This window comes from Macrobrachium rosenbergii, chromosome 22, assembly GCF_040412425.1.
Source record: "Macrobrachium rosenbergii isolate ZJJX-2024 chromosome 22, ASM4041242v1, whole genome shotgun sequence".
Classification (NCBI taxonomy): domain Eukaryota; kingdom Metazoa; phylum Arthropoda; class Malacostraca; order Decapoda; family Palaemonidae; genus Macrobrachium; species Macrobrachium rosenbergii.
The window spans coordinates 290,405-317,475 of NC_089762.1; the positions used below are offsets into that span (position 1 = coordinate 290,405).

Consider the following 27,071-nt stretch of genomic DNA (forward strand, 5'->3'; position numbering starts at 1 on the left):
CTCATTTCGGTCAGGCTCCCTCCTATTTTGGGGAAAGAGATCCATTCATCTTCTTAATGCGGACAGAAAAACAACAGTAACGAAGGATAATGAATATTATGGAAATCTTATGAGGGTCGGTGAACTACACAACTTAAAAAAAAAAGAAGTCAGATTTAATTAACATTCACTTTTCAAGTGAAAAAAAGAGTCAGTCGCAAATAGCTGCAATTATTTGTATCAGCACCCAGCAGGCACTCTCAATTTATTGTTTACATATTAACCGAAGAGCTTCAAGAATTTCACGAGAGCAATTCTAGCCAAGAAAAAACACAGACGATTAATTAATGTCAGAGTTCGTACGTGGGATGAAATGCACCGATTCGTATTTACATCAAATATTTTCCTGTGAAATATTTACTCAATATCTAGAGAAACTCAGTGAAAAAAGAAATGGTTGTCAATAGAAGTAAAACATGATCAGCACTGGGGGTTTATTGGAAGCTGGCTAATTACACACACTTGATATTTATGATAATTACGCTCTCAACCTTTTCTGTACCACAACACAAATAGCTAGGCATGCCCTTGTGGAATCTTGTCTAAAGATTTTTAGTATATTTAAAATAAGCATTCCGGAGGAATTCATGATCAATCACTTGGAGGAGGTTATAGCAACCTGCATCGTGTTTTGGCCCCCAAGGGGGATAACAGACTTTCTAACAAATCCAGCTGGAATGCAAAAGTCCTGAAATGTAGGATTTTTCATTTCAAATTTCAGCTTCACGAATTTACATAAGGACTGCAGGAACCTGTTTCATACACGTACGGACAGTAATGACAACAGACCTGTGGTTCCCCTTCTCATGAAACATAAGTTTCATCTCTACAAACTGATTAATCAGTGTGTATTTATGGACAACTTTGATAATATTTTATTTTTATATTTTCTTCTCAGATATAAACATCCTAAACGGTGTCTTCTTTCACAACAAGGGTTAGCAATTTTATAACAGTGACAAGAGTGAAATGCAAGACCCCAGAATACTCAAGAATATTTATTTAGAAATGTCTTTTTTAACAGACATTTAGTGATCATAAATCAGCCGCACTGGTCAGCATAGACAAATAACACTGTGAGAATCTTTCTCTTAAATATCGTATCCTCATTATTGCAGGAAAAGACTTGTCCTTAGGCGATGGCGACGTAAAATCAGACACACTTTTCACTACCTGTCCAAAATGACATAGGACAAGTTGAAACTACCATAACCAAATCACAAGCCACCATTCGCACCGGCGACTAATTAGCATCTCTAAAACCCATCATACTTGATCAATTTCAGATTTTATGGAACAATGACTCCGATAATACCAAACTAAAACAGATTAAACCAGCCAAAAGGGGCGCTCTGTTGAAGTGATTTTATCTCGTCTCCAGTTTGGTCACTTTCGCGTGACTCGTGAATATTGGATGAATAGCTCTCATGGCAAAATCCGTGTATCTGAAAATACGTATCTTCTGTACATCGAAGTCCAAAACCCAAGCCAGAAACGAACAGTAAGTTTGGGAAACTTTTCTTTTTCAAGGAATTTTTTTAATGATATTCGTTATTTTCAATTCATCAAATCTAAATTTTTTTAAAAGAAAGACAGTGCGTATGATTCCAATTATATTTATGGAATAGCCTGCGGGTCAGCCCTGTGAGGGTCAAGAGTTTCCACCGAGGGTGTGGGTAAACTACCTAACAAAATACCAATACATGTTCAATAAACAGGTGCTGAACAGGGTGTGGTTCTAGCAACCCCACCCCGACATGACTGCAATGACGTAAGGGTACCCAAGAACTAATACCGTGGGGAGTGAAATTTCACAAAAGAAAAAATTATATATATATATATATATATATATATATATATATATATATATATATATATATATATATATATATATATATATATATATGTATGTATGTATATATATATATATACATATTACATATACATATACACAAACATGTATACACACACACACACACATATATATATATATATATATATATATATATATATATATATATATATATATATATACATATACATATATACATAAAATGAAATAAGGGTTTGCGGGATGAAGCGAAAGAGCTAAAGGGGAGACCGTCGAAAGAAAGATTAATGAGCAAATGGACCTTAGAATAGTTTTCCATTTGCAATGAGACGTAAATGGAGCAATGAACTATGGAGAGAATATTGTCTCGAGTCGAAGCAACGAGCATTTTGAAGAACTACTGAATTTGGGGAGACGAGGAGCACAGCTGGAAAGCACGAGTGTGAAAAGATTCAAAATAATTTGGAGTAATGACTGCTCATTCGGTGAGGGGAAAGGTGATAAAGGTGATTATAGGAAGTCATAGAACGTGAGATACTAAATATAACTCGGAAGGAATATGACAGGATTTCGACTGAGAATAATAAGCTGTACTGGCTTAGAGAACGGAGTGTGGATCACGTGTTGTCAGTGAAGTGTTTATGTGATAAAAGTTCAGAGTGAATGGAAAGAGCAATATGAGGTGTGTATGGCCTAAAAGAAAGTTTCTAGTCTAAATGACAGAGGAGCAATATGGAGGGTAATGAAGATTTTATTTAATATAAAGGGTAATTTGTCGATAGCCATCAGACTTTGCATTACACCACAGTTCGAAAGGTGAGTTTTGACTTTTGATTTAATATTTTTATGGACAGAGTGATGCGAGAGGCTGAAACTGTGGCCTACAAATACCATAAAAGCTCTTCCAGGAGGAGAAAAATGAAGATGAATACCACCAAAAGTTATAAAGGAAAACCAGAGGCAAGAAAAATGATGACTGTTAGTACGGATGGTGAAAGAGTGGAGTTGATATCTATCAAGATTTAGGAGTAAATATGATGATGTTATCATGGTCTACACACCGCAATTAGGCAACGTCATGGCTTTCAAGTAATAGATTAGACTTACGACGCACTTAAACAATATCTTAAGGTATTTCTTTCCTGGGTTTTGATGGATGAACAGGGAACTCCCCCAGTCATCTTTCCCTAAACGCTTTTTACAATATCTTAGAATGAAAATTTATGAGCGCCTGACGTTCAGGTAATTATGACCGTATCCCCGGGTCATTAATGACATTACGATTGCCCATAAATAAATCCGCAATGAAGGACACTGCAAAAACATTTCACTGTTTTGCACCTACAGCTGATTACATAACAAACATTTGGCGATTAACTGTTTTGACGTGAAACCGTTCACACATCTAACACAGGCTTCATTTTTATCACAAAAACTCCTTATTGCTATCAACAAATTACCTCCCACAACATTCTCACTCATTTTCTAATTGCATCTCTCTCGTTTCTGCCATATGATTTTCTAATTTCATATGCATCATGCATTTTTGTCCCTTTGATCTAAATCTTCTCACTAAATATATTCTATAATAAACTCCGGATCTTTCCTAGACAGTGACCCCCACCCAACGAGGCCCGGGGGTCGTTATCTAAGACTGGAATTTCTTGGGGGTCATTATCTAAGACTGGGCTACTTGGGGGTCACTATCTAGGAAAGATCCCCATGGATTTTTCCTAAATAGTGACCCCAACAAGGGTCGGAGGTCGTTTTCTAGGACTGATATTTCTTGGGGGTCATTATCTAAGACTGGACTACTTGGGGGTCACTAACTATGAAAGATCCTAAACTCTAAATTCACACACACACACACACACACAGCTCTTCCCCTTTCAGTCCTTATATCGTCTGCTTTACATCCCCCAATCAGAATCCTACCACACCCTCTACCCATTACTCAGAACTTTTCCCTAATTCAGACGTCCCTTACAAACCTCGGTCAGCTGCGCAGTCACACTGCCACCACTCTACAGCAGAACCTCACTTGTAACCTCATCCTTAGCAGACTCTCTCACCAGCAGTAAAAAAGTTTTCCATTTGCACCTTTTATCCGAAAATCCATCATCCTCACAACATTTACTTACCTGAGGAACTTCTCCACTTTCTCTCTAACGTTGCTTGCTCAAATTGAACCCCTAAATGCGTTAACGTACCCTGATGTTTTCACTGTGATTTTACATTAACAACCTAATTCCAGCTCTTGTCAAAATAAATCTCCTTTTTGCCTTCCTTCACACTCTAAATTCATCTTCCCACCACTTGGTGCTGTTATTTGCGTCTTCCCACCCTCCCACAACCACAGACACTTCTGCATATTACTCTTCTGAGCCTCATTTTACTCCAGTGTCTTTAAACCTAGCTCATTTTTCCTCCGTCTTCTTCTTATATAGTATCTCACATCCTACTTATGACAGCCTCATTCTCAGCTCCTTGTCTCTTAATGAATTTGACAGCTGTTCCACTTTTCCTTTCACTGCATGATGCTCAAGAGGTACCTTAAACCATCACTTTCCTCGAAAAGACATCCATCACATTGCTTCTGCATAAACTCCTTGCTGACAAGTGATGTAAAACCATTCCCGTGCGGAATTCTGAAATTACATTTTTTTAAATAAATTTTTAGGATAAATTCTTTAAAATCATTTCTGTGTGGAATTCTGAAATTACTTTTTTTTTTTTTATCAATTTTTAGGACAAACTCCTTAAAATCATTTCTGTGTGAAATTCTGAAACTACATGTTTTTAATAAATTTTCAGGATAAATTCCTTAGAATCATTTCTGTGTGAAATTCTGAAATTACATTTTTTTTTTTTGCTATCCAATTTTTAGGATAAACTAAATAATTTCTGTGTGAAATCCTGAAATTACATTTTTTTTTTCTTATCAATTTTCAGGGTGAATTTCCTTAACCTTAGAAGCCGATACCCCAGTGGAAACAAACAAAAATCCCCTTCACAACACAGGGTCTCGCTCCGACGTCCAAGAGAATCGAATTCCATCACTACACCATTCTGCAACTAAAAATGGTTAGATTTTGTTTCAGCGTATGCATGCTATTTCCTGCCCGGGTCAAAACTGTGCGAATGCCGAAATAGAAAAGCCTCAACATGGTGACGGCATAGCAAGTAATCTGTTATTGGCTGAAGGAAAGGCTTACTAGATTTATACAGTATATGACTATACACACAGACATATATATATATATATATATATATATATATATATATATATATATATATATATATATATATATATAATATACATATTTACATACATAAGTGAAACATGCACACACACATATATATGCTATATATATATGTGTATACATAAATTATAGATTTATTTATTTACTTATATATATATATATATATATATATATATATATATATATATATATATATATATACATACATATATACATATATATATATATATATATATATATATATATATATATATATATATATATATATATATAAGTATACCTCAGTTTAACCAGACCACTGAGCTGTTTAACAGCTCTCCTAGAGAGGGCTGGCCCGAAGGATTAGATTTATTTTACGTGGCTAAGGACCAATTGGTTACCTAGCAACGGGACCTACAGCTTATTGTGGAATCCGAACCACATTATAACGGGAAATGAATTTCTATCACCAGAGATAAATTTCTCTAATTCTTCATCGGCCGGTCGGAGAATCGACCGCGGGCCCAGCAGAGCGCTAGCCGAGAACGATACCAACCCGTCCAATGAGGAACTATATATGTGTGTGTGTGTATATATATATATATATATATATATATATATATATATATATATATATATATATATATATATATATATATATATATATATATATTACGGGAAATGAATTTCTATCACCAGAGATAAATTTCTCTAATTCTTCATCGGCCAGTCGGAGAATCGACCGCGGGCCCAGCAGAGCGCTAGCCGAGAACGATACCAACCCGTCCAATGAGGAACTATATATGTGTGTGTGTATATATATATATATATATATATATATATATATATATATATATATACAAACAAGAATCAAATCAAAGTTAACTAATCAGGCAGAGCGCACATTTCATACAGTACATACATTAAGGTCGTTTAAAATGGAAACAACAAGTCTAATGAATTAGCAGAGCACTTCAGCAAGATGAAAACACGACAAACTTCAAGCGTCCTGAGTCTCCACAAGAACTGCAACTAAAGAACAGAAATTTTCCAAGATCTGACAGTGACAGCTCTTAGCGAGACGCAGCTCCGAAATCGGGGGGAAGAAAAAGACGTATAAGGTCAATAGGTTTAGAACTAATTAAGCGAGGCAGTTTTGAGGTCTCGAGGAAGCGCACAGATAATGAACTAACCTGAGGGGAAATCATTAATTAAGTTCAAGGTAAGTGCAAAGAGGAAATCGATATTCAACTAATTACTAACAGTAATTTACTATAAGTAAAATGTTTACTCTGGGTCTGGTATTTCACTATAGTGTATTTTATATATACACTATATATATATATGTTTATATATATATATATATATATATATATATATATATATATATATATATATATATATATATATATATATATATATATATACATACATACATACACAAATGCACTGAATTAGTCGTCAAATAAGTGAATGATTCAAAAACACAAGTAATATTGATAGCAGAAGAAATCAGATAAGAATATTTGTAGTATATTTATACAAATACGCATCTATATATATAAATATATATATATATATATAATATATACAATATATATATATATGTGTGTATGTATACATGCATACACACACACACACACACACACGCATATATAGGAAATGTCGAAACACAAACATTTCTCATGCGGATACAGATTTTCAATACGCTCCCTATGGTGAGACCAAATATACACGACTATGAATATCCGTCCATTTTCTTCCCTCAGACGCCGAAGTTTGAGGAAGGAGAAAAGTTTGAGGGCGGAACACCAGCCATAGCGCCATTCCATTGCTCGATCTCAATAAGTCCGGTATTCAGATACGAGGAGCCACATTCAAAATAAGAAAGAGAGAGAGAGAGAGAGAGAGAGAGAGAGAGAGAGAGAGAGAGAGAGAGAGAGAGAGAGAGTTCAACTTCAGTTCAGTCAGGAACCTCCGATGTACAGAGTGAAATATACGTGTGGTCAGTAAATCATGCTTAGATGAGTGTTTACGTAAGTATACCGTGCTTCCGAGTAAACTGTCAACTATTTATGATACTTCATATTTCATAAGAAAAAGATGTCTACCTCATAAGAAACAGCAATGGGAGAAACACACAAATCCACTTACATTATTTATATATATATGCGTGTGTGTACATATATATACACACACACACACACACACACACACACACACACACATATATATATATATATATATATATATATATATATATATATATATATATATATATATATATATATATATATATATATATATATATGCTTTACGACAGTTGGATTTACATCGGTCTTCCCAGCAGTATGAACCAGAATTTTTAGGTGACCCTTACTATAAACTTAACGAAAAACATCGTCAGCAATACCATTGTCATTCCTTCCACCTAGATTTCCTTGACAATGCCTTAATGCAATCACGCTGACTGAATGGTGGTTGCTTTCAACATTAGTATGAGCCGTTTCTAAAAAAAAAAAAAAGCGTAATGTGGAATGCATGAAAATGATTAGTTGCTTTTAAGCTGGATGAGAGGGAAAGTGAAACGCTTACTACAACCTCGCTCCTCGTCCTGAACAGGTACTGAGAAAGCTTGACGTAGGAATAAAGAAAAAGAACTTAGTGAACGAACTGAAATAGCTGCATGTCGAAGCTTCTTCGACGCAATCGAGTTTTCTGTACAATGTATAATGCTATATAAAACAGTCCTACTACCGGTCAACAGCTCAGTTGCTCCCCAGATGCGGTCAAGTTAAGGTGCATCGCACGCTTCTGGAAGGCGCTGCCAGACGCGCGATCCACGATAACCTTAACCTTAATTAAAATAAAAACTACCGAGGATAGAGGGCTGCAATTTGGTAAGTTTGATGATTGGAGAGTGGATGATCAACATACCAATTTTCAGCCCTCTAGCCTCAGTAGTTTTTAAGATCTGAGGACGGACAGGCAAAGCCGTCACAATAGTTTTCTTTTACAGAAAACTAAAACATGTACAAAAGTAAAAAATACACCTTCACAGTATAGTCCTGCAGCCAAGACATATATTGGTACCACTTGACACTCCCAAACATTAATACACCAAGGATGAAGGTTAATATGAAAACATTAACATCCGATAACTCTCCAGCCTTGTACGTTGATGCCTTTTTAAAGGGAAAATTCAAAATGGCCGTCACACAGGTCTTGTGTCAGAGTATTTGAAAGGAGGCTCGGTGATGGCGTTGGCCTGTGGCTTTAAATATGGCGTGATCAAAAGACTTGATAAAAGATAAGACATAAAATTATATTCACCACATCACCCGCGACGATTTTCACTCTGGCCGATCGTAGCCCCAAGATATGACACGACAGAGGAACCGAGGTCCTTTCTAGCTAACGCTAAAAAAAAAGTATATCTTAGTTTAACCAGACCACTGAGGAGCTGATTAACAGCTCTCCTAGAGAGGGCTGGCCCGAAGGATTAGATTTCTTTTTCGTGGCTAAGAACCAACTGGTTTACCTAGCAACGGGACCTACAGCTTATTGTGGAATCCGGACCACATTATGACGAGAAATGAATTTCTATCACCAGAAATAAATTCCTCTAATTCTTCATTAGCCGGTCGGAGAGTCGAACGCTGGGCTAACAGCGTGCTGGCCGAGAGCTCTACCCACCCCTCCAATGAAGAACTAAAGAAGCAATATAGTCAGAGGGGCTGGACAGCAAGACTGAAGAAAGGAAGCAGGAATGGAAGTAAAGTAAAAGGTTAAAAAGTAGATGCATCTAAGGGCCGAAGGGACGCTGCAGACACCCTTCAATAATGCCTACAGTGTACCACGTGTGGTGCACTCATGGCATTATCCCTCTACAAGCTCTCGTCTCTAGGCGTTTCTTGCATTCACCTGTACAGTATTACCACAAGTCACAAGTAAACGTTACGTAATCATTGTCAAGATAAAGATATCCAGAAAATGGTGGAGATGAAGAACAAGAATTTAAAAGTAGGGGAAAACCACACAATTGCACTTAGAAGTAATTGTTAGAGGTGTTGGACAGCAAGATTGAAGAAAAGGAGGGGGTGTGGCGGTTAAGTAAAAAGGTTAAAAAGTGGGTGCAACTAGGGGACGTAGGGGCGCCGCGCACAGCTTTCAATAATGCCTACATTGAATCACGCGAGGTGCACTGACAGCGCTACCTCCTTATGAGGCCTTTTAGAAAAGAAAGTACCAAAGATTCACTACGACGAAAAACTGCAGTTAAAGTTAATTGTATGCACATACGGCTAAAGGAGTGTGTGCAATGCACGTGTGCACGAATTATGGCATTGTCTGTCATTATCTGAAACAAACTGCGTGTAAATATACAATCACTTGCACACCCTTATGCATGTGCACGAGTTATTTTGTATTATGGATGGGAATATTCATCTACAACATATGAGTATTACAATCAAATCGATAACGCTTTCAAATGGTGTGCACACACATATATAAATACATATTTGACATCTTATAGCAAATACGCCGTCTGCTTATTGTACAAATTTTTTCGATATTTAGATAATACCGAAGTCCACGTTAAAAGTAAACGTTATTCTGTCATATGTATATACCTACAAGAGTTATGGCAGTAGCCTACTCTGTTTAATAGGCTACACGCTGAACCTATGATAAATACTGACTCTCAATAATCCCCACCCCCACCCACCTATTCCCACAAACAGCTACCACCATCCCCCCCACCCCTTCCCAATCTACATGCGCGTGGGTAGACCTTTACTCGGGACCTTGGTTCCTCTCTCGATCCTGGTCTAAACCATATTACGTTTCCACAGTTAAGTATACCTTAGTTTTACCGGACCACTGAGCTGATTAACAGCTCTCCTAGGGTTGGCCCGAAGGATAAGACTTATTTTACGTGGCTAAGAACCATTTGGTTACTTAGCAACGGGACCTACAGCTTACTGTGGAATCCGAACCACATTATAGCGAGAAATGAATTTCTATCACCATAAATTCCTCTAATTCTTCATTAGCCGGCCGGAGACTCGAACTCGGGCCTAGCGAGTGCTAGCCCAAAACTCCACCGACTCTCTCAACGAGGAACTATGTTTCCACAGTAATTCTTATATTACCTTATTTTTTACTCTAGCAATCAAAGCCCTACACCACACATTCCAAGCTACATCAGGCAAGGCTATGCTTCAATCATTCTTACGTTTCTTCATCTTACGCACCTTTCCTCATTCATTCTTCTCCAACTTTTCCATCCTGTGAACATTTCACAAGCTTAACTCGCTTTTCCAGTCTTCAGCATTTCAACTGCCATCCTAACAATCTCAGGATTAAATCCAGCAGTCATTCTCAAACTTACTTTATTATATTACAATCTTCTGATATTCGCAACCGATTCTCCGGTTTCCTCGAGATTCAACAGCTACCTGAAATATCCAGTCCGTGAACACGGGTCAGAATTCTCATTAGGCAGTATCCTTCCACGCATTAGCATCGAATGTTGGAAAATCATTTGCTCGTTCACGCCCGTCTGCATTACATAGTTTTCACATTAGTCTTTCTGAAATTCGGCCTTTACAAACTTTATCAGGTATCACTTTTCTTCCTGTTGTGTCTTTTCATCCCTGTATACGTCTGCACTATTTTTTTCTCTATTCTTTTGTTCTTCAGACAACCAAAGTGTACTTCTGATCCCGTTATACCATCATGATCTTTTCAATTCCTCAAATCTGTTAGGCCGTACATGAAAGGATACCCTGCAGTCACTATGTCCCATCCTTCAACTGCATAATCCCGGACCACGTGCTAGCACACACACACACACACACACATATATATATATATATATATATATATATACATACATACATACATACATATATATATATATATATATATATATATATATATATATATATATATATATATATATATATATATATATAGAGAGAGAGAGAGAGAGAGAGAGAGAGTTATAAACAGACAGACAGATAGACAGTATGGCTGTGTGTGGTTATGTGAGGACAAATGACAAGCCATTTTAAGCAGACGTTCGGTTTGCAAAAGTTGGTCATTTTAACAGAGAAGGTATTCTTTAATCACGTACCAGCAAATTCATCACAGCATTCTTCGAATTCTCACAGCATTGCACACATTCTTTAGTCAGACCAGGGTTTCTCCTTGTTAATCTTACCTTGGGAGCTTTATCCGATAAAGCAATACGGATTAATAACACTATGATAGGCAATAGACAGAAATTCCTTAGCAGCTTCCAAACACGGCGCAAATTACCTTTCAGCCTAAATTTGGACAAGTATAATATAATAAATTACCTTTCAGCCTAAACTTGGACGAGTAATATGATAAATTACCTTTCAGCCTAAACTGAGGCGACGAATATAATAAATTACCTCTCAGCCTATACTGAGGCGACGAATATAAATTACCTTTCAGCCTAAACTGAGGCGACGAATATAAATTACCTTTCAGCCTAAACTGAGGCGACGAATATAATAAATTACCTTTCAGCTTAAACTGAGGCGACTAATGTACTAAATTACCTTTCAGCCTAAACTGAGATGATGAATATAAATTACCTTTCAGCCTAAACTGAGGTGACGAATATAAATTACCTTTTAGCCTAAACTGAGGCGACGAATATAAATTAACTTTCAGCCTAAACTGAAGCGACGAATATAATAAATTACCTTTCAGCCTAAACTGAGACGACGAATATAAATTACATTTCAGTCTACACTGAGGCAACGAATATAAATTACCTTTCAGCCTACACTGAGGCGACGAATATAATAAATTACCTTTCAGCCTAAACTGAAGCGACGAATATAATAAATTACCTTTCAGCCTAAACTGAGGTGACGAATATAAATTACCTTTCAGCCTACACTGAGGCGACGAATATAATAAATTACCTTTCAGCCTAAACTGTAGCGACGAATATAATAAATTACCTTTCAGCCTAAACTGAAGCGACGAATATAATAAATTACCTTTCAGCCTAAACTGAAGCGACGAATATAATAAATTACCTTTCAGCCTAAACTGAAGCGATGAATATAATAAATTACCTTTCAGCCTAAACTGAAGCGACGAATATAATAAATTACCTTTCAGCCTAAACTGAAGCGACGAATATAATAAATTACCTTTCAGTCTAAACTGAAGCGACGAATATAATAAATTACCTTTCAGCCTAAACTGAAGCGACGAATATAATAAATTACCTTTCAGCCTAAACTGAAGCGACGAATATAATAAATTACCTTTCAGCCTAAACTGAGGCGACAAATATAATAAATTACCTTTCAGCCTAAACTGAGGCGACGAATGTAAATTACCTTTCAGCCTAAACTGAGGCGACGAATATAAACTAACTTTCAGCCTAAACTGAGGCGACGAATATAATAAATTACCTTTCAGCCTAAACTGAGACGACGAATATAAATTATATTTCAGCCTAAACTGAGTCGACGAATATAAATTACCTTTCAGCTTAAACTGAGGCGACGAATATAAATTAACTTTCAGCCTAAACTGAAGCGATGAATATAATAAATTACCTTTCAGCCTAAACTGAGGCGAGAATATAATAAATTACCTTTCAGTCTAAACTGAGGCAACGAATATAAATTACCTTTCAGCCTAAACTGAGGAGACGAATATAAATTACCTTTCAGCCTAAACTGAGGCGACGAATATAATAAATTACCTTTCAGCCTAAACTGAGGCGACGAATGTAAATTACCTTTCAGCCTAAACTGAGGCGACAAATATAAACTAACTTTCAGCCTAAACTGAGGCGATGAATATAATAAATTACCTTTCAGCCTAAACTGAGGCAACGAATATAAATTACCTTTCAGCCTAAGCTGAAGCGACGAATATAATAAATTACCTTTCAGCCTAAACTGAGACGACGAATATAAATTACATTTCAGCCTAAACTGAGTCGATGAATATAAATTACCTTTCAGCCTAAACTGAGGCGACGAATATAAATTAACTTTCAGCCTAAACTGAAGCGATGAATATAATAAATTACCTTTCAGCCTAAACTGAGGCGAGAATATAATAAATTACCTTTCAGTCTAAACTGAGGCAACGAATATAAATTACCTTTCAGCCTAAACTGAGGAGACGAATATAAATTACCTTTCAGCCTAAACTGAAGCGACGAATATAATAAATTACCTTTCAGCCTAAACTGAGACGACGAATATAAATTATATTTCAGCCTAAACTGAGTCGACGAATATAAATTACCTTTCAGCTTAAACTGAGGCGACGAATATAAATTAACTTTCAGCCTAAACTGAGGCGATGAATATAATAAATTACCTTTCAGCCTAAACTGAGGCGAGAATATAATAAATTACCTTTCAGTCTAAACTGAGGCAACGAATATAAATTACCTTTCAGCCTAAACTGAGGAGACGAATATAAATGACCTTTCAGCCTAAACTGAGGCGACGAATATAATAAATTACCTTTCAGCCTAAACTGAGGCAACGAATGTAAATTACCTTTCAGCCTAAACTGAGGCGACAAATATAAACTAACTTTCAGCCTAAACTGAGGCGATGAATATAATAAATTACACAAAGAAGAGTTCATCAACACAATCTGCTTTGTAAAATGAATGGATAAATACTGATAAATCATCGGTGAACGACAGAGTGAAGATACATTGTCCCTCGACGACGGGAGATCTAGAAGTCTCACAAAAAATCACGGGGAAGCCAACTGATCTGCTGTGTGACCTCTCTCTCTGATGGGGAGGGTGGATTTGCATAGGATGGAGTCTGGGAACATAAGCAACTGGTCGGGTAATCTCGAAATGACGTTACCAGCCCGCCCTGGATTCGGATCCTTCTTAAGTGAAGGAGAAGGTCTTGCATTAGGAAGGAGGAGGAGGCATCATGTCAGAAAGGAAGACTGATAAGAGGATTTACCTTCTTGTTTGCAAACATATCGCGGATCATAGCTGACATACGCACATGAGCAAACGCATAGACACACGCACAAATACACACAAACATTATATAAACAAATACACACAAACATTATATAAACATATATAAATATATATGTACGTATATATATATATATATATATATATATATATATATATATATATATATATATATATATATATATTGTCTAATAAAGGTTGTTATATTTAGGAAACTACTGTTCCCCTCAACTGACACTTGAGGGAAACAGTAGTTTCCCAAATATAACCCTATAAAATCTGCCAAATTTGGTGTTTATGGGCAACCTCTATTGGGTGGAACTCTGTAATACCAGAAAATATAAAGTATATAATCATATACAGGCCACAAATAACCAACTCATTAACATCGAATTCAGTTGACCTTGGGAACAATTAACACCCGAAGTGAATATTATATATAAGTGCTCCTACCTTCACCAAGATTAGAACCTGAACCTTTTGGGATTTGGAACCAAGATGGCAATGGCTATCAAGAGAGACAGGAGTTGATTTCGCCTCTGCTTTACACTTCCTTTAGAATTCAGGTTCTTTTCTTAGCATCGAAATCAAAACATCTCGGCGTCATTAGCTCTGAGAGCTTATGTCTGTAACGCATCGATATTCACGATGTTTTGTGACTAATTTACACGTGACGTTTGTAAATTTATCGGCGACGAACAATGAACTCTTCGAATCCATTAAACTTCATGATGTTTTTTTACTCTGAAAACCTTGAAATGTGAAAATGAAAAAGGAAATTGCCCACCTCTGACGAGTTTCGAATTGACTTCCCACATTATAACCAACTGGGCCACCAGCCGGGTTCGGATTTTATTTCAAGACCCGAGATAAACTGTAATGGAAACATAATGATGAATATTTTTAAAGATTTACTCACTAAAAGGTTTATTACGGTGGGCGAATTCTTTAAAATTCATATAAAAGAAAATATTCAACTCGAAAAGGGGACAGACGACCGGCGAACTCAGCTTTCCATTTGGCCTCTCTGCTGTGTAAGAGAGAGAGAGAAAAAAAAAAAATTAAATCATAACAAGTATAATACTGGATTAATCCAGACCCATTGTGCTATGTTTAGGCAGAATTCAATTTTGTTAATGACCAAATTATCCACCAAACTTAATTTCAAGATGAAACAAGTAAAAAATGCGCCGAAGCTTCCTCGGCGCAATCGAGTTTTCTGCACGGTGTGTAATGCTGTATGAAACTCTGCCGCAGCCCATGAAACTTTCAGCCACGGTCCGGTGGTGGCCTGTGTCGTTGGCGGCTAACTTTAACCTTAAATAAAATCAAAACTACTGAGGCTAGAGGGCTGCAGCTTGGTATGTTGATCATCCACCCTCCAATCATCAAACATAGCAAGTTGCAGCCCTAAGCCACAGTAGTTTTTAGTTTAATTAAGGTTAAAGTTAGCCATGATCGTGCTTCTGGCACTGCTGTAGGTGCCAACAACACAGACCACCACCGGCCCGTGGCTGAAAGTTTCATGGGCCGCGGCTGAGAGTTTTATGGGCCGTAGCTGGGAGTTTCATACAAGCAATACGCTGCACAGAAAACTCGACTGCGACGAAGAAATTGCAACGCATATTTTGTTTGTTTACATAGTTTTTTTATTGTCACACCTTCATTCACATTCGCATAGCAATACAGATCGTTGTAGATTTAGGGATCTTCTTAACTTTCCTATGCAATTTCTCTCAACTCGATTTCCAAGTTTTATGAAGACTGCCCATTGCTTGCAGTTCTGTCTTTAGAATTTCGCTGGATTATAACTAAAGAAATCCTGTCCTTGATACCACTGTTCCTAATATTTGATCGATTCAACCTCATATTCATCCTTTTTGCTTCTGTTATTTCATCCCTTTGCGCATGCAACCCCATTCACCATTTCTACATCTGTTATTTCATCCCTTTGTGTATACAACCTCATTCATCTTTTTTACACCTGTTATTTCATCCCTTTGTGTATAGAACCTCATTCATCTTTTCTACACCTGTTATTTCATCCCTTTGTGTATACAACATCATTCATCTTTTTTACACCTGTTATTTCATCCCTTTGTGTATAGAACCTCATTCATCCTTTTACACCTGTTATTTCATCCCTTTGTGTATACAACATCATTCATCTTTTTTACACCTGTTATTTCATCCCTTTGTGTATAGAACCTCATTCATCCTTTTACACCTGTTATTTCATCCCTTTGTGTATAGAACCTCATTCATCTTTTTACACCTGTTATTTCATCCCTTTGTGTATAGAACCTCATTCATCTTTTTTACACCTGTTATTTCATCCCTTTGTGTATAGAACCTCATTCATCTTTTTTACACCTGTTATTTCATCCCTTTGTGCATACAACATCATTCACCTTTTTTACACCTGTTATTTCATCCCTTTGTGCATACAACATCATTCACACTTTTTACATCTGTTATTTCATCCGTTTGTGCAAGCAACCTCATTCATGTTTTTTACATCTGTTATTTCATCCCTTTGTGCATGCAACCTCATTCACACTTTTTACATCTGTTATTTCATCCCTTTGTGCATGCAACCTCATTCACACTTTTTACATCTGTTATTTCATCCCTTTGTGCATGCAACATCATTCACCCCTTATACATCTGTTATTTCATCCCTTTGTGCATGCAACCTCATTCACCCCTTATACATCTGTTATTTCACCCCTTTGTGCATGCAACTTCATTAACCCTTTTTGCATCTGTTATTCCATCCCTTTGTTTACGCAACCTCATTCACCCCTTATACATCTGTTATTTCATCCCTTTGTGCATGCAACTTCATTAACCCTTTTTGCATCTGTTATTCCATCCCTTTGTTCACGCAACCTCATTCACCCTTTTTACACCTGTTATTTCATCCCTTGCGTATACAGCCTCATTCACCCTTCATACATCTGTTATTTTCTCCCTTTGTGCATGCAACCTCATTCACCCTTTTTACATCTGTTATTTCATCCCTTGTGCATACAGCCTCATTCACCCTTTATACATCTGTTATTTCATCCCTTTGTGCATACAGCCTCATTCACCCTTTATACATCTGTTATTTCATCCCTTTGTGCATACAGCCTCATTCACCCTTTATACATCTGTTATTTCATCCCTTTGTGCATACAGCCTCATTCATCCTTTATACATCTCTTATTTTATCCCTTTGTTCACGCAACCTCATTCACCCCTTTTGCATATGTTATTCCATCCCTTTGTGCATACAACCTCATTCATCTTTTTCACATCTGTTATTTCATCCCTTTGCGCATGCAACCTCACACACCCATATTACATCTGCACACACCCATATTACATCTGTTATTTCATCCCTTTGTGCATGCAGCCTCATTTATCTTTTTACATCTGTTATTTCATCCATTTGTGCATGCAACCTCACTCCCCTTATTACATCTGTTATTTCATCCATTTGTACATACAACCTCACTCCCCTTATTACATCTGTTATTTCATCCCTTTGTGCATGCAGCCTCATTCACCCGTTTCACACCTGTTATTTCATCCCTCTGTGGATACTCTGCCTTTATAACTTCTGTTTTTATATTTACTTTGAGTCTCCACTCTTGAAATATATGTTTCTCTAGATGCACGATGCATTCCATTAAGCAAGCTTTTGTAAATCTTACGAAGCGCTGATGATCAAAGCGGAGTCATCATGTACATCCTCTAAGTCTTTCAATTTTCTATCGTCACATCAATCTCAACCTTCACTTCCATATCAGACCACCTTTTTCTTCGCGACATCTATGAGAAGGGTAAATTGCAAAATCGGAAAAACTCTCCCTTGCAGCATCCCACTATTTATTGCGCGATCCCTTGACAAGACACCATCAACATTAACTTCGCATCTGCTTCGTTCGTGGGTAATTTCAATTAGCTTTTGTATATCTAACGGGAATCCATAGTGACGCAAGATTTCCCATAGTAATGATTTGTGAACGCTGTCAAACGCAATCTCGTCATCAGCAAAAGCAATAGGAAAATGGCTCTTAAATTCCACACACTCCTGCGCCGTGTGAATTAATACAAATAACTGACTGATCTGTGAAACTCTTGCCTTTTCTGTGCATGTATGTATGTATATATGCATGTACGCTTGTCTGTAACTAGCAATTGAACAAATACAAGTTTCAGGCTTCTAAGATGGTATGACTGGGGTTACAAACACAAACCATTACCACCCATTCCATGACAGAAAGCATTTTTTTTCCTTTCGCTCCAAAGCCTGTGCCTTTACCAGAAATCACTGCGCCCTCAGGCAGTTTGAACTTGCAATAAAGTTTTATGCCGTAGCCTGATCGCTAATGCTATGAGCTTGTACCTCCAGCCATCTTGGATGCGAGCTCGAACCGCCTGAGGACGAAAACTTATTCTCTTGTTGTACCAGGACTGCTCAAGGGTGAGACACAAGGAAAATGCGCCCAGAATTGGTCTCAAGACCCAAACTACATAAAATAGGCCCGTAATCAATTGACTGCGGTATCATCGCACACACGCGCAATGGGACAATTCCGTGTTTGTGTATATATATATATATATATATATATATATATATATATATATATATATATATATATATATATATATATATATATATATATATATATATGAATGAAATGAATTTTATCACATCGCCGTGATTCATATACAAGCGTTAGGCTACAAACATCCTTCAATATCCAGTTTGCTCTACCTCGGAATAATATCTTTTCGTGTATGTTAACCGAGGGGAATTTTTTAGCTGATAATAAGTTCGTCGTCTCGTGGGCTCGAACCACGAAGACAAGAACTCAAGACGACAGTGACGCTCATTAAACCACACGGCCATCAAGTGAGGTATAAGTTGATACCGACTCCCACCTACAAACCACTGTCGAACTCAGGTATTTGTAATAAGAGTCGATATCAACCCACCTCCGCCATATTAACCATGTAATTTGTTTGTCGCAAGCAGCCATATTATGAATGAATTTTATCACATCACTGTGATTCATATACAAGCATTAAGCTACAAACGTCCCTTCATATCCAATTCGCTCTACCTCGGAAATAATATATCTTCATATATGTCAACTGGATATTAAAGGACGTTTGTAGCTTAAATCTTATATATATATATATATATATATATATATATATATATATATATATATATATATATATATATATATATATATATATATATATATATATATATATATTATATATATATATATATATATATATATATATATAATTTGTGTATACGTATATATATACATATAAATATATGTGCTTATATATATATCTTGATAGTAAAGATATATACATAAATATATATATATATATATATATATATATATATATATATATATATATATTATAATATATATATATATATATATATATATATATATATATATATATATATATCGTTTACTATCAAGTTCATTATGCCTTGGGAATAACTTACACCTAGAGGGACTCATAACTGACAAGTGATTCGTCCCTGGAACGAAGCACTCATCAGTTACAATTTTCACTGGGTGGAAGTTACTCCCAAAGTGCAGTGAATTGGACATCAAACGATACTCGTTTCCTTAATGTTTGTGAACACAAAAAAGTCACTTGTGTGTAAGCGACAAGTTACAAACTTACGAATCAGCTGTCATTGCGGAGTTAGGTTGATATCGATTCGAAGTATAGAACCCGAATTCAAGTGCTCATATCAACTTATACCCCAACTGATAGCCGGTTGGGCAAAGTTACTGTTTATCGCTGTTTCAAAATCAGTTAACGGTCCGGATGCTGCCTTGGACTAGGCAATAACAGATGTAAGTTTTCTAAAGGTATGTTGAATGGGATATTAAACGATATTTGCGGTTTAATATTTATGAACATAAAAAAGTGGCACATACATACATTAATGTAATTGTAATAGCCACAATGTCCTCTTAACTTTCTCGAATTCCTCGCGCTTTTTTGGATATGCTTGTCACTACGAAGCCTTGAGATCCAAGTGCAAGAAATATGAAGAAGTTCTGATGTGCGGGAGTGGGAAACGAACCCGGGTCCGCTAATCAAAACGAGTTACCACTGCCGACCTGACCACGAAAAGGATAAAAGTCTACTGCCTCTCGTACATACATATACCTGTCGTTTTTCAGAGATATGTATTAGAGTTGGAATGGACCCATCCTCACCATCGTAGCCAAGTGGACAATCGATTTTTATTGCTTTTTTTAGGCTGAAATACATATGTAAAATCTACTGGTCATTTTTACCAGATACATATGTAATTGTAATAGCCACAATGCTATTACAATTACATATGTATCTGGTAAAATGACCAAGTAAGCCTATATAACTATTAATTAATTTTATATATATATATATATATATATATATATATATATATATATATATATATATATATATATATATTTATACATATATATATGATTATATATAAATATATATATATATATATATATATATATATATATATATATATATATATATATATATATATAATGTGTGTGTGTGTAAAACAATCCTTTTTCCACGTAATGTATATAAATATTGTAGCTGACCATTAAGTAGGAGAACTGAACTTCAGCTTTCAAGCAGGATTTGAACCTGTGTCTTCAGAGTTACCTGCACACGTCTTTACTGACCCCACTATAGCATAACACGTCTTTCCCGTTTGGTGTCACTTACACGAATGCCCGCTGTCTTGCCTCAAGTATACGTAAAGCCCTGTCATACGTCAGTACTGATGACATGGTGGTAACTTCTCCAGGTGAAATATATGGTTGCTGTAACCGACAAAAAAAAAAAATCTCCCGCTTGAGAGCTGAAACGAACACGGAAAAGCGGTGTGCCTGCAACTCGGAAGATGCGAGTTCAAATCCTGCGTGAGAGATGAAGTTCAATTTTATCACTTAATTGCAATTTGAGAGTAAACGTGAGCTGGAGTACGGTTAAGAGAGTAACTGGGAACGAGGAAGATGGAGTAATGAACGTCAGTATGGATGGTGGAAGAATTGAAAAATATATTTGTTAAAGTACTTCTGAGTGAATATATTGGATGATGGGGGGATGTGCGCAGAAGGTTGGGAAACAACTTGAGTCTCTCTGGAAGCCAACGTTGGAATGTATTAAGGGATCATTGATCCAGTTCTCCCTTATGGAACTGACATGTAGATACTGAATGTAAGTTACAGAAAAAATGTACATTCTTTGCAAAGCATATGATCTTAGTAAAAACTGAAAGGGCAAGAAATGCAGAACAAAAGAAAAGTATACCTTAGTTTTACCAGACCACTGAGTTGATTAACAACTCTCCTAGGGCTGGCCCGAAGGATTAGACTTATTTTACGTGGCTAAGAACCAATTGGTTACTTAGCAACGGGACCTACAGCTTATTGTGGAATCCGAACCACATTACAGCGAGAAATGAATTTCTATCACCAGAAATAAATTCCTCTAACTCTTCATCAGCCGGCCGAACTGCAGAAAGATAGGCCAGAGGGTTTTGAGACGGGTTCGTCATGTGGACAGAATGGATGATGTCAAATAGGGGAAGGATGTACAATGATAAAGTATTAGGAGGGATGAAGAGAGGAAAGCCCAGAAAGGGCAGGATAGATGGAGTGGAAAAGGTAATGGAAAGTAGGGGCCTCAACATCCTGGGCGCTAGAGCCTTCTTTGTAGGCATATGAAATGGCAAATGCTTTGGAGGTTTCCTGCACAGGGGGTTCACTTACTAATCAACAAGGAAGGAATGTGGCAATAAGCACTCTCTTGTCTTTAACTGGAGCCACTGCCCTCTACAGGGAAACAGCCTAAGGGATATATATGTATGTATGTATGTATGTATGTATGTCTATATATATACATATATATATAATGTATGTATGTATATATATATATATATATACATACAACATATATATATGTATATATATATACAACATATGTATATATGTAAATATACATCTATATAAATACGGTAATATATATAATGTATATATACAGTATATGTATATAATATATATAATATATATATATATATATATATATATATATATATATATATATGTATGTATATATATACATATACATATATGTAAACTTACGACCCAGCTATGAATAATAATTAATTATACGAATGTTAACTTACCTTATAATCGATTTTCAAAGCAAAATCTAACTTTTCCTGCAAGGCTCGTACGTAATTTCTCCGTGATGACACAACGGCGTGGACTTCTTTATAGAATTAAGCTGGACGATTTTCTTTTTCTTTTAAAGAGTACTGACAACAGACGCCAACCATAAACAAAAAGGAGCTGATTGTTACCTCTTTATTTAAAGCGACATTTCTTGATGCAAAACTTACCGCCGAGTTTCTAAGGAACACGCTGATGCGATTAAAACTTGGAAAACAAAGGATTTAAAAACTGTTTTCCTTGACTTTTCATACAAAAACGTTCCGGAATCTTTTCCTTGTAAGCTCGGGACTGAAAGAATCACTTATCAGCACAGAAACCGTGTGAAACCTTATTGAACGAACACTTGTCTCACCGAGCTGACAACGCTTACCGTCCACTCAATTCGGCCGACAGGCTAATACTGAGAAGACCGTGACCGAAAACTCTCCTTCTCTCTCTCTCTCTCTCTCTCTCTCTCTCTCTCTCTCTCTCTCTCTCTCTCTCGCTTCTGCTCACCCATTCACCGCTATAGCTCCTCCCTTACCACCTCATCAGCACCTGGACTGTTAAAAGAAACTTCATCATGGGCAAAAGGGGGAATATCGCAGAGTTCAGGTAGGCTATTATCAATGATCACTTCCGGTCATGGCCACATGCGAACACAAAAAGCACTCAGTGTAGATCATACATAATCCTTCACCAAGAGAGTAAATAGGAAAATAGACAGATATGATATCAATGTACACTTCTATTAAGCTAATGAATGCTAATCTCAGTTACAGAGGCAATAATGAGGATGTACTGAGGCTTTAATATTAACAATGACAGCCATTGCATGAGAAGTGATTGTGAAAGTAGTAAATCCGAGTTATGTGAAATAGTAATAAAATCGGATTACTTTCTGTACCTAAGCAAATAATAATGGATGCTCTATTAGAATCTGAAGTCTGTAAGTCCAAAGTACGAAAACAGAATATTGGTTGAATCGAAACGGATTGAGAAACAATGTTTACACTGCGCCCGGAATGGGTTCCAGGCCTTTCTGGGAGCTAATGATAATAACAAGATCTGTAACCGGAGGTGCAAACAGCAGTGTGATTTCCGTCGAGTCAGCAAATTCTCAATTGAAGCAGGTTACACGTCAGAGGAACTTACACTAGACAACAGATTTTTCACGACGTGAGGATCATAATGATATACTTTTTTTTTTTAACAACACGTCGGCTACCTGTATTTCCCCAGGTGTAAAAAAAACTTGCATTTTTAAGCTCCACCCTCCCAATTTTCGAGGATTCTCCTGATTCAGTTTGGAAGACAGGACTAATCCGTTGACAACGACACCAATCTACATTAAATTTCTTTCTTTTCTGTTTTCCCAAGTTGATTCCTTGTTTTCCCCATAGTTTTGCTAAACTTTAATCATTGTTTTAGATAATCAACATTCTTTTCCTTCCTTTCATTATCTGAGAGAGAGAGAGAGAGAGAGAGAGAGAGAGAGGAGCACGGATCGTGTCTGGATGTGTATCTGCATGACAGTATGAACTGGTACGCGTATAAAATGTGATCCATGTTTCGATGACAAACGCTGGCTAAAGCAGGGTGCTAAAAATACATTAAATGAAGGCATCGATGTTTTAACGGATCAGCCAGTGTGTTACCTCCCAACCCATTCACAGTATCTAAATACAGGCGGTCTTTGTGTATTTTTGTTTGGCGCCGACTGGGGATTAAAACTTGCACGTTTCTGCTGAAAATGAATGATTGATATCGCCCATTTGACAATATTCGCGTCTGAGCTCTTATCTAAAAGTTATGTTATTGCTCTGACGTGAAAAACAATTTTCTTTTTACCTCAGCATTTATAATGTCAGTCATATATAACATATTTTACTGCCAATGGAATCGTTTTATAAATAAACTTTTGGGTCTGCCACAGGCAAAAACTCCGTTTCCAGTTTCGAGAAACGTGCATAAGGAATTTTTGAAATTAAGTATTCCGCCTCACATTTGCAACTTTTCTATCGTTCGGTTCAGGTTTGCGGTCGATGTTATTTGCCCGTGTCCGAAAAATATAGACCCGGGGATTTATTTTATGCAAAAATTACACCGGCTATTTCCTTCAAAAACTTTTAACATAGAGGTGAAGAATAATATTTCTTTGCCCATTTTAGGTTCAATAACCATTTGGAATGATCCTGTTCAGAAATTACACACACACACACACACACACACACACACACACACACACACACACATATATATATATATATATATATATATATATATATATATATATATATATATACATATATATATATATATATATATATATATATATATATATATATATATATATATATATATATATATATATATATACATTTCGTTTCTAATTTATAGTATTCTGCAATATTATACATATATGTATGTAAGTAAATATATATATATATATATATATATATATATATATATATATATATATATATGAATATATATAAAATGTGTGTTATTCATGTATTTATTTTCAAATCATCACATTTTTCTATATATAAATTCGAGCATTTAGTCTGATTCGGAATATGCTGATGGGAGATTCAGAGAAGTTTTGACGCTGATCAAATACTCTGTTATCCTGAATGCTTTACTAAATACTGATATGATAAAACGAATATAAAATTCAACGACAGCAATGTTACAACTAAAAAAAATCCTAAAAGCCACCGGCATTTCAACACTTCCGCGTAGGGAAGCGCGCACTCCACTGATTCAGTTTTTGGGACAGTTGAAAATCTATGTAATTCAAGGCATGTTGATAATGAAGTACAACCCGTAACAGGAGAAGTCAGGAGGGAAGGAAGGACCGAAGGAGCTCTTCAGAGAACCTTGCAGTTTGGGGCCGAAGGAGCTCTTCAGAGAACCTTGCAGTTTGGGGCCGAAGGAGCTCTTCAAAGAACCTTGCAGTTTGGGGCCGAAGGAACGCTTCAAAGAACCTTGCAGTTTTTTGGGCTGAAGGAGCTCTTCAGAGAACCTTGCAGTTTGGGGCCAATGAAGGAAGGCTCTTCAAAGAACCTTGCAGTTTGAGGCCGAAGGAACGCTTCAAAGAACCTTGCAGTTTGGGGCCGAAGGAACGCTTCAAAGAACCTTGCAGTTTGGGGCCGAAGGAGCTCTTCAAAGAACCTTGCAGTTTGGGGCCGAAGGAACGCTTCAAAGAACCTTGCAGTTTGGGGCCGAAGGAGCTCTTCAAAGAACCTTGCAGTTTGGGGCTGAAGGAACGCTTCAAAGAACCTTGCAGTTTGGGGCTGAAGGAACGCTTCAAAGAACCTTGCAGTTTGGGGCCGAAGGAACGCTTCAAAGAACCTTGCAGTTTGGGGCCAAAGGAACGCTTCAAAGAACCTTGCAGTTTGGGGCCAGAAGGAACGTTTCCAAAGAAGCTCTTCAAAGAACCTTGCAGTTTGGGGCCGAAGGAACGCTTCAAAAAACCTTGCAGTTTGGGGCCGAAGGAGCTCTTCAGAGAACCTTGCAGTTTGGGGCCGAAGGAGCTCTTCAAGGAACCTTGCAGTTTGGGGCCGAAGGAACGCTTTAAAGAACCTTGCAGTTAGGGGCCGAAGGACCTCTTCAAAGAACCTTGCAGTTTGGGGCCGAAGGAACGCTTCAAAGAACCTTGCAGTTTGGAGCCGAAGGAGCTCTTCAAAGAACCTTGCAGTTTGGGGCCGAAAGAGCTCTTCAAAGACGCTTCAAAGAACCTTGCAGTTGCAGTTTGGGGCCAGAAGGAGCTCTTCAGAGAACCTTGCAGTTTGGGGCCGAAGGAACGCTTCAAAGAACCTTGCAGTTTGGGGCTGAAGGGCTCTTCAGAGAACCTTGCAGTTTGGGGCCGAAGGAGCTCTTCAAAGAACCTTGCAGTTTGGGGCCGAAGGAACGCTTCAAAGAACCTTGCAGTTTGGGGCCGAAGGAACGCTTCAAAGAACCTTGCAGTTTGGGGCCGAAGGAACGCTTCAAAGAACCTTGCAGTTTGGGGCCGAAGGAGCTCTTCAAAGAACCTTTCAGTTTGGGGCCGAAGGAACGCTTCAAAGAACCTTGCAGTTTGGGGCCTTCAAAGAAGGAGCTCTTCAAAGAACCTTGCAGTTAGGGGCCGAGGGCTTCAAAACGCTTCAAAGAACCTTGCAGTTTGGGGCCGAAGGAACGCTTGCAGTTAGGGGCCGAAGGAACGCTTCAAAGAACCTTGCAGTTAGTGGCCGAAGGAAAGCTTCAAAGAACCTTGCAGTTAGGGGCAGAAGGAACGCTTCAAAGAACCTTGCAGTTTGGGGCCGAAGGAACGCTTCAAAGAACCTTGCAGTTTGGGGCCGAAGAAACGCTTCAAAGGACGTTGCAGTTAGGGGCAGAAGGAACGCTTCAAAGAGCCTTGTAGTTAGGGGCCGAAGGAACGCTTCAAAGGACCTTGCAGTTAGGGGCAGAAGGAACGCTTCAAAGAACCTTGCAGTTAAGGGCAGAAGGAAAGCTTCAAAGGACCTTGCAGTTAGGGGCAGAAGGAACGCTTCAAAGGACCTTGCAGTTTGGGGCAGAAGGAACGTTTCAAAGGACCTTGCAGTTAGGGGCAGAAGGAAACGCTTCAAAGGACCTTGCAGTTTGGGGCAGAAGGAACGTTTCAAAGGACCTTGCAGTTAGGG

At 37.3% G+C, this 27,071-nt stretch overlaps 1 protein-coding gene across 1 annotated transcript in view; it reads right to left on the minus strand.

Moving 5' to 3' along the window:
- The window catches only part of LOC136850505 (putative neural-cadherin 2), a 168,717-nt gene that overhangs the window by 89,164 nt on the left and 52,482 nt on the right, over positions 1-27,071 (minus strand). The window lies entirely within an intron of this gene.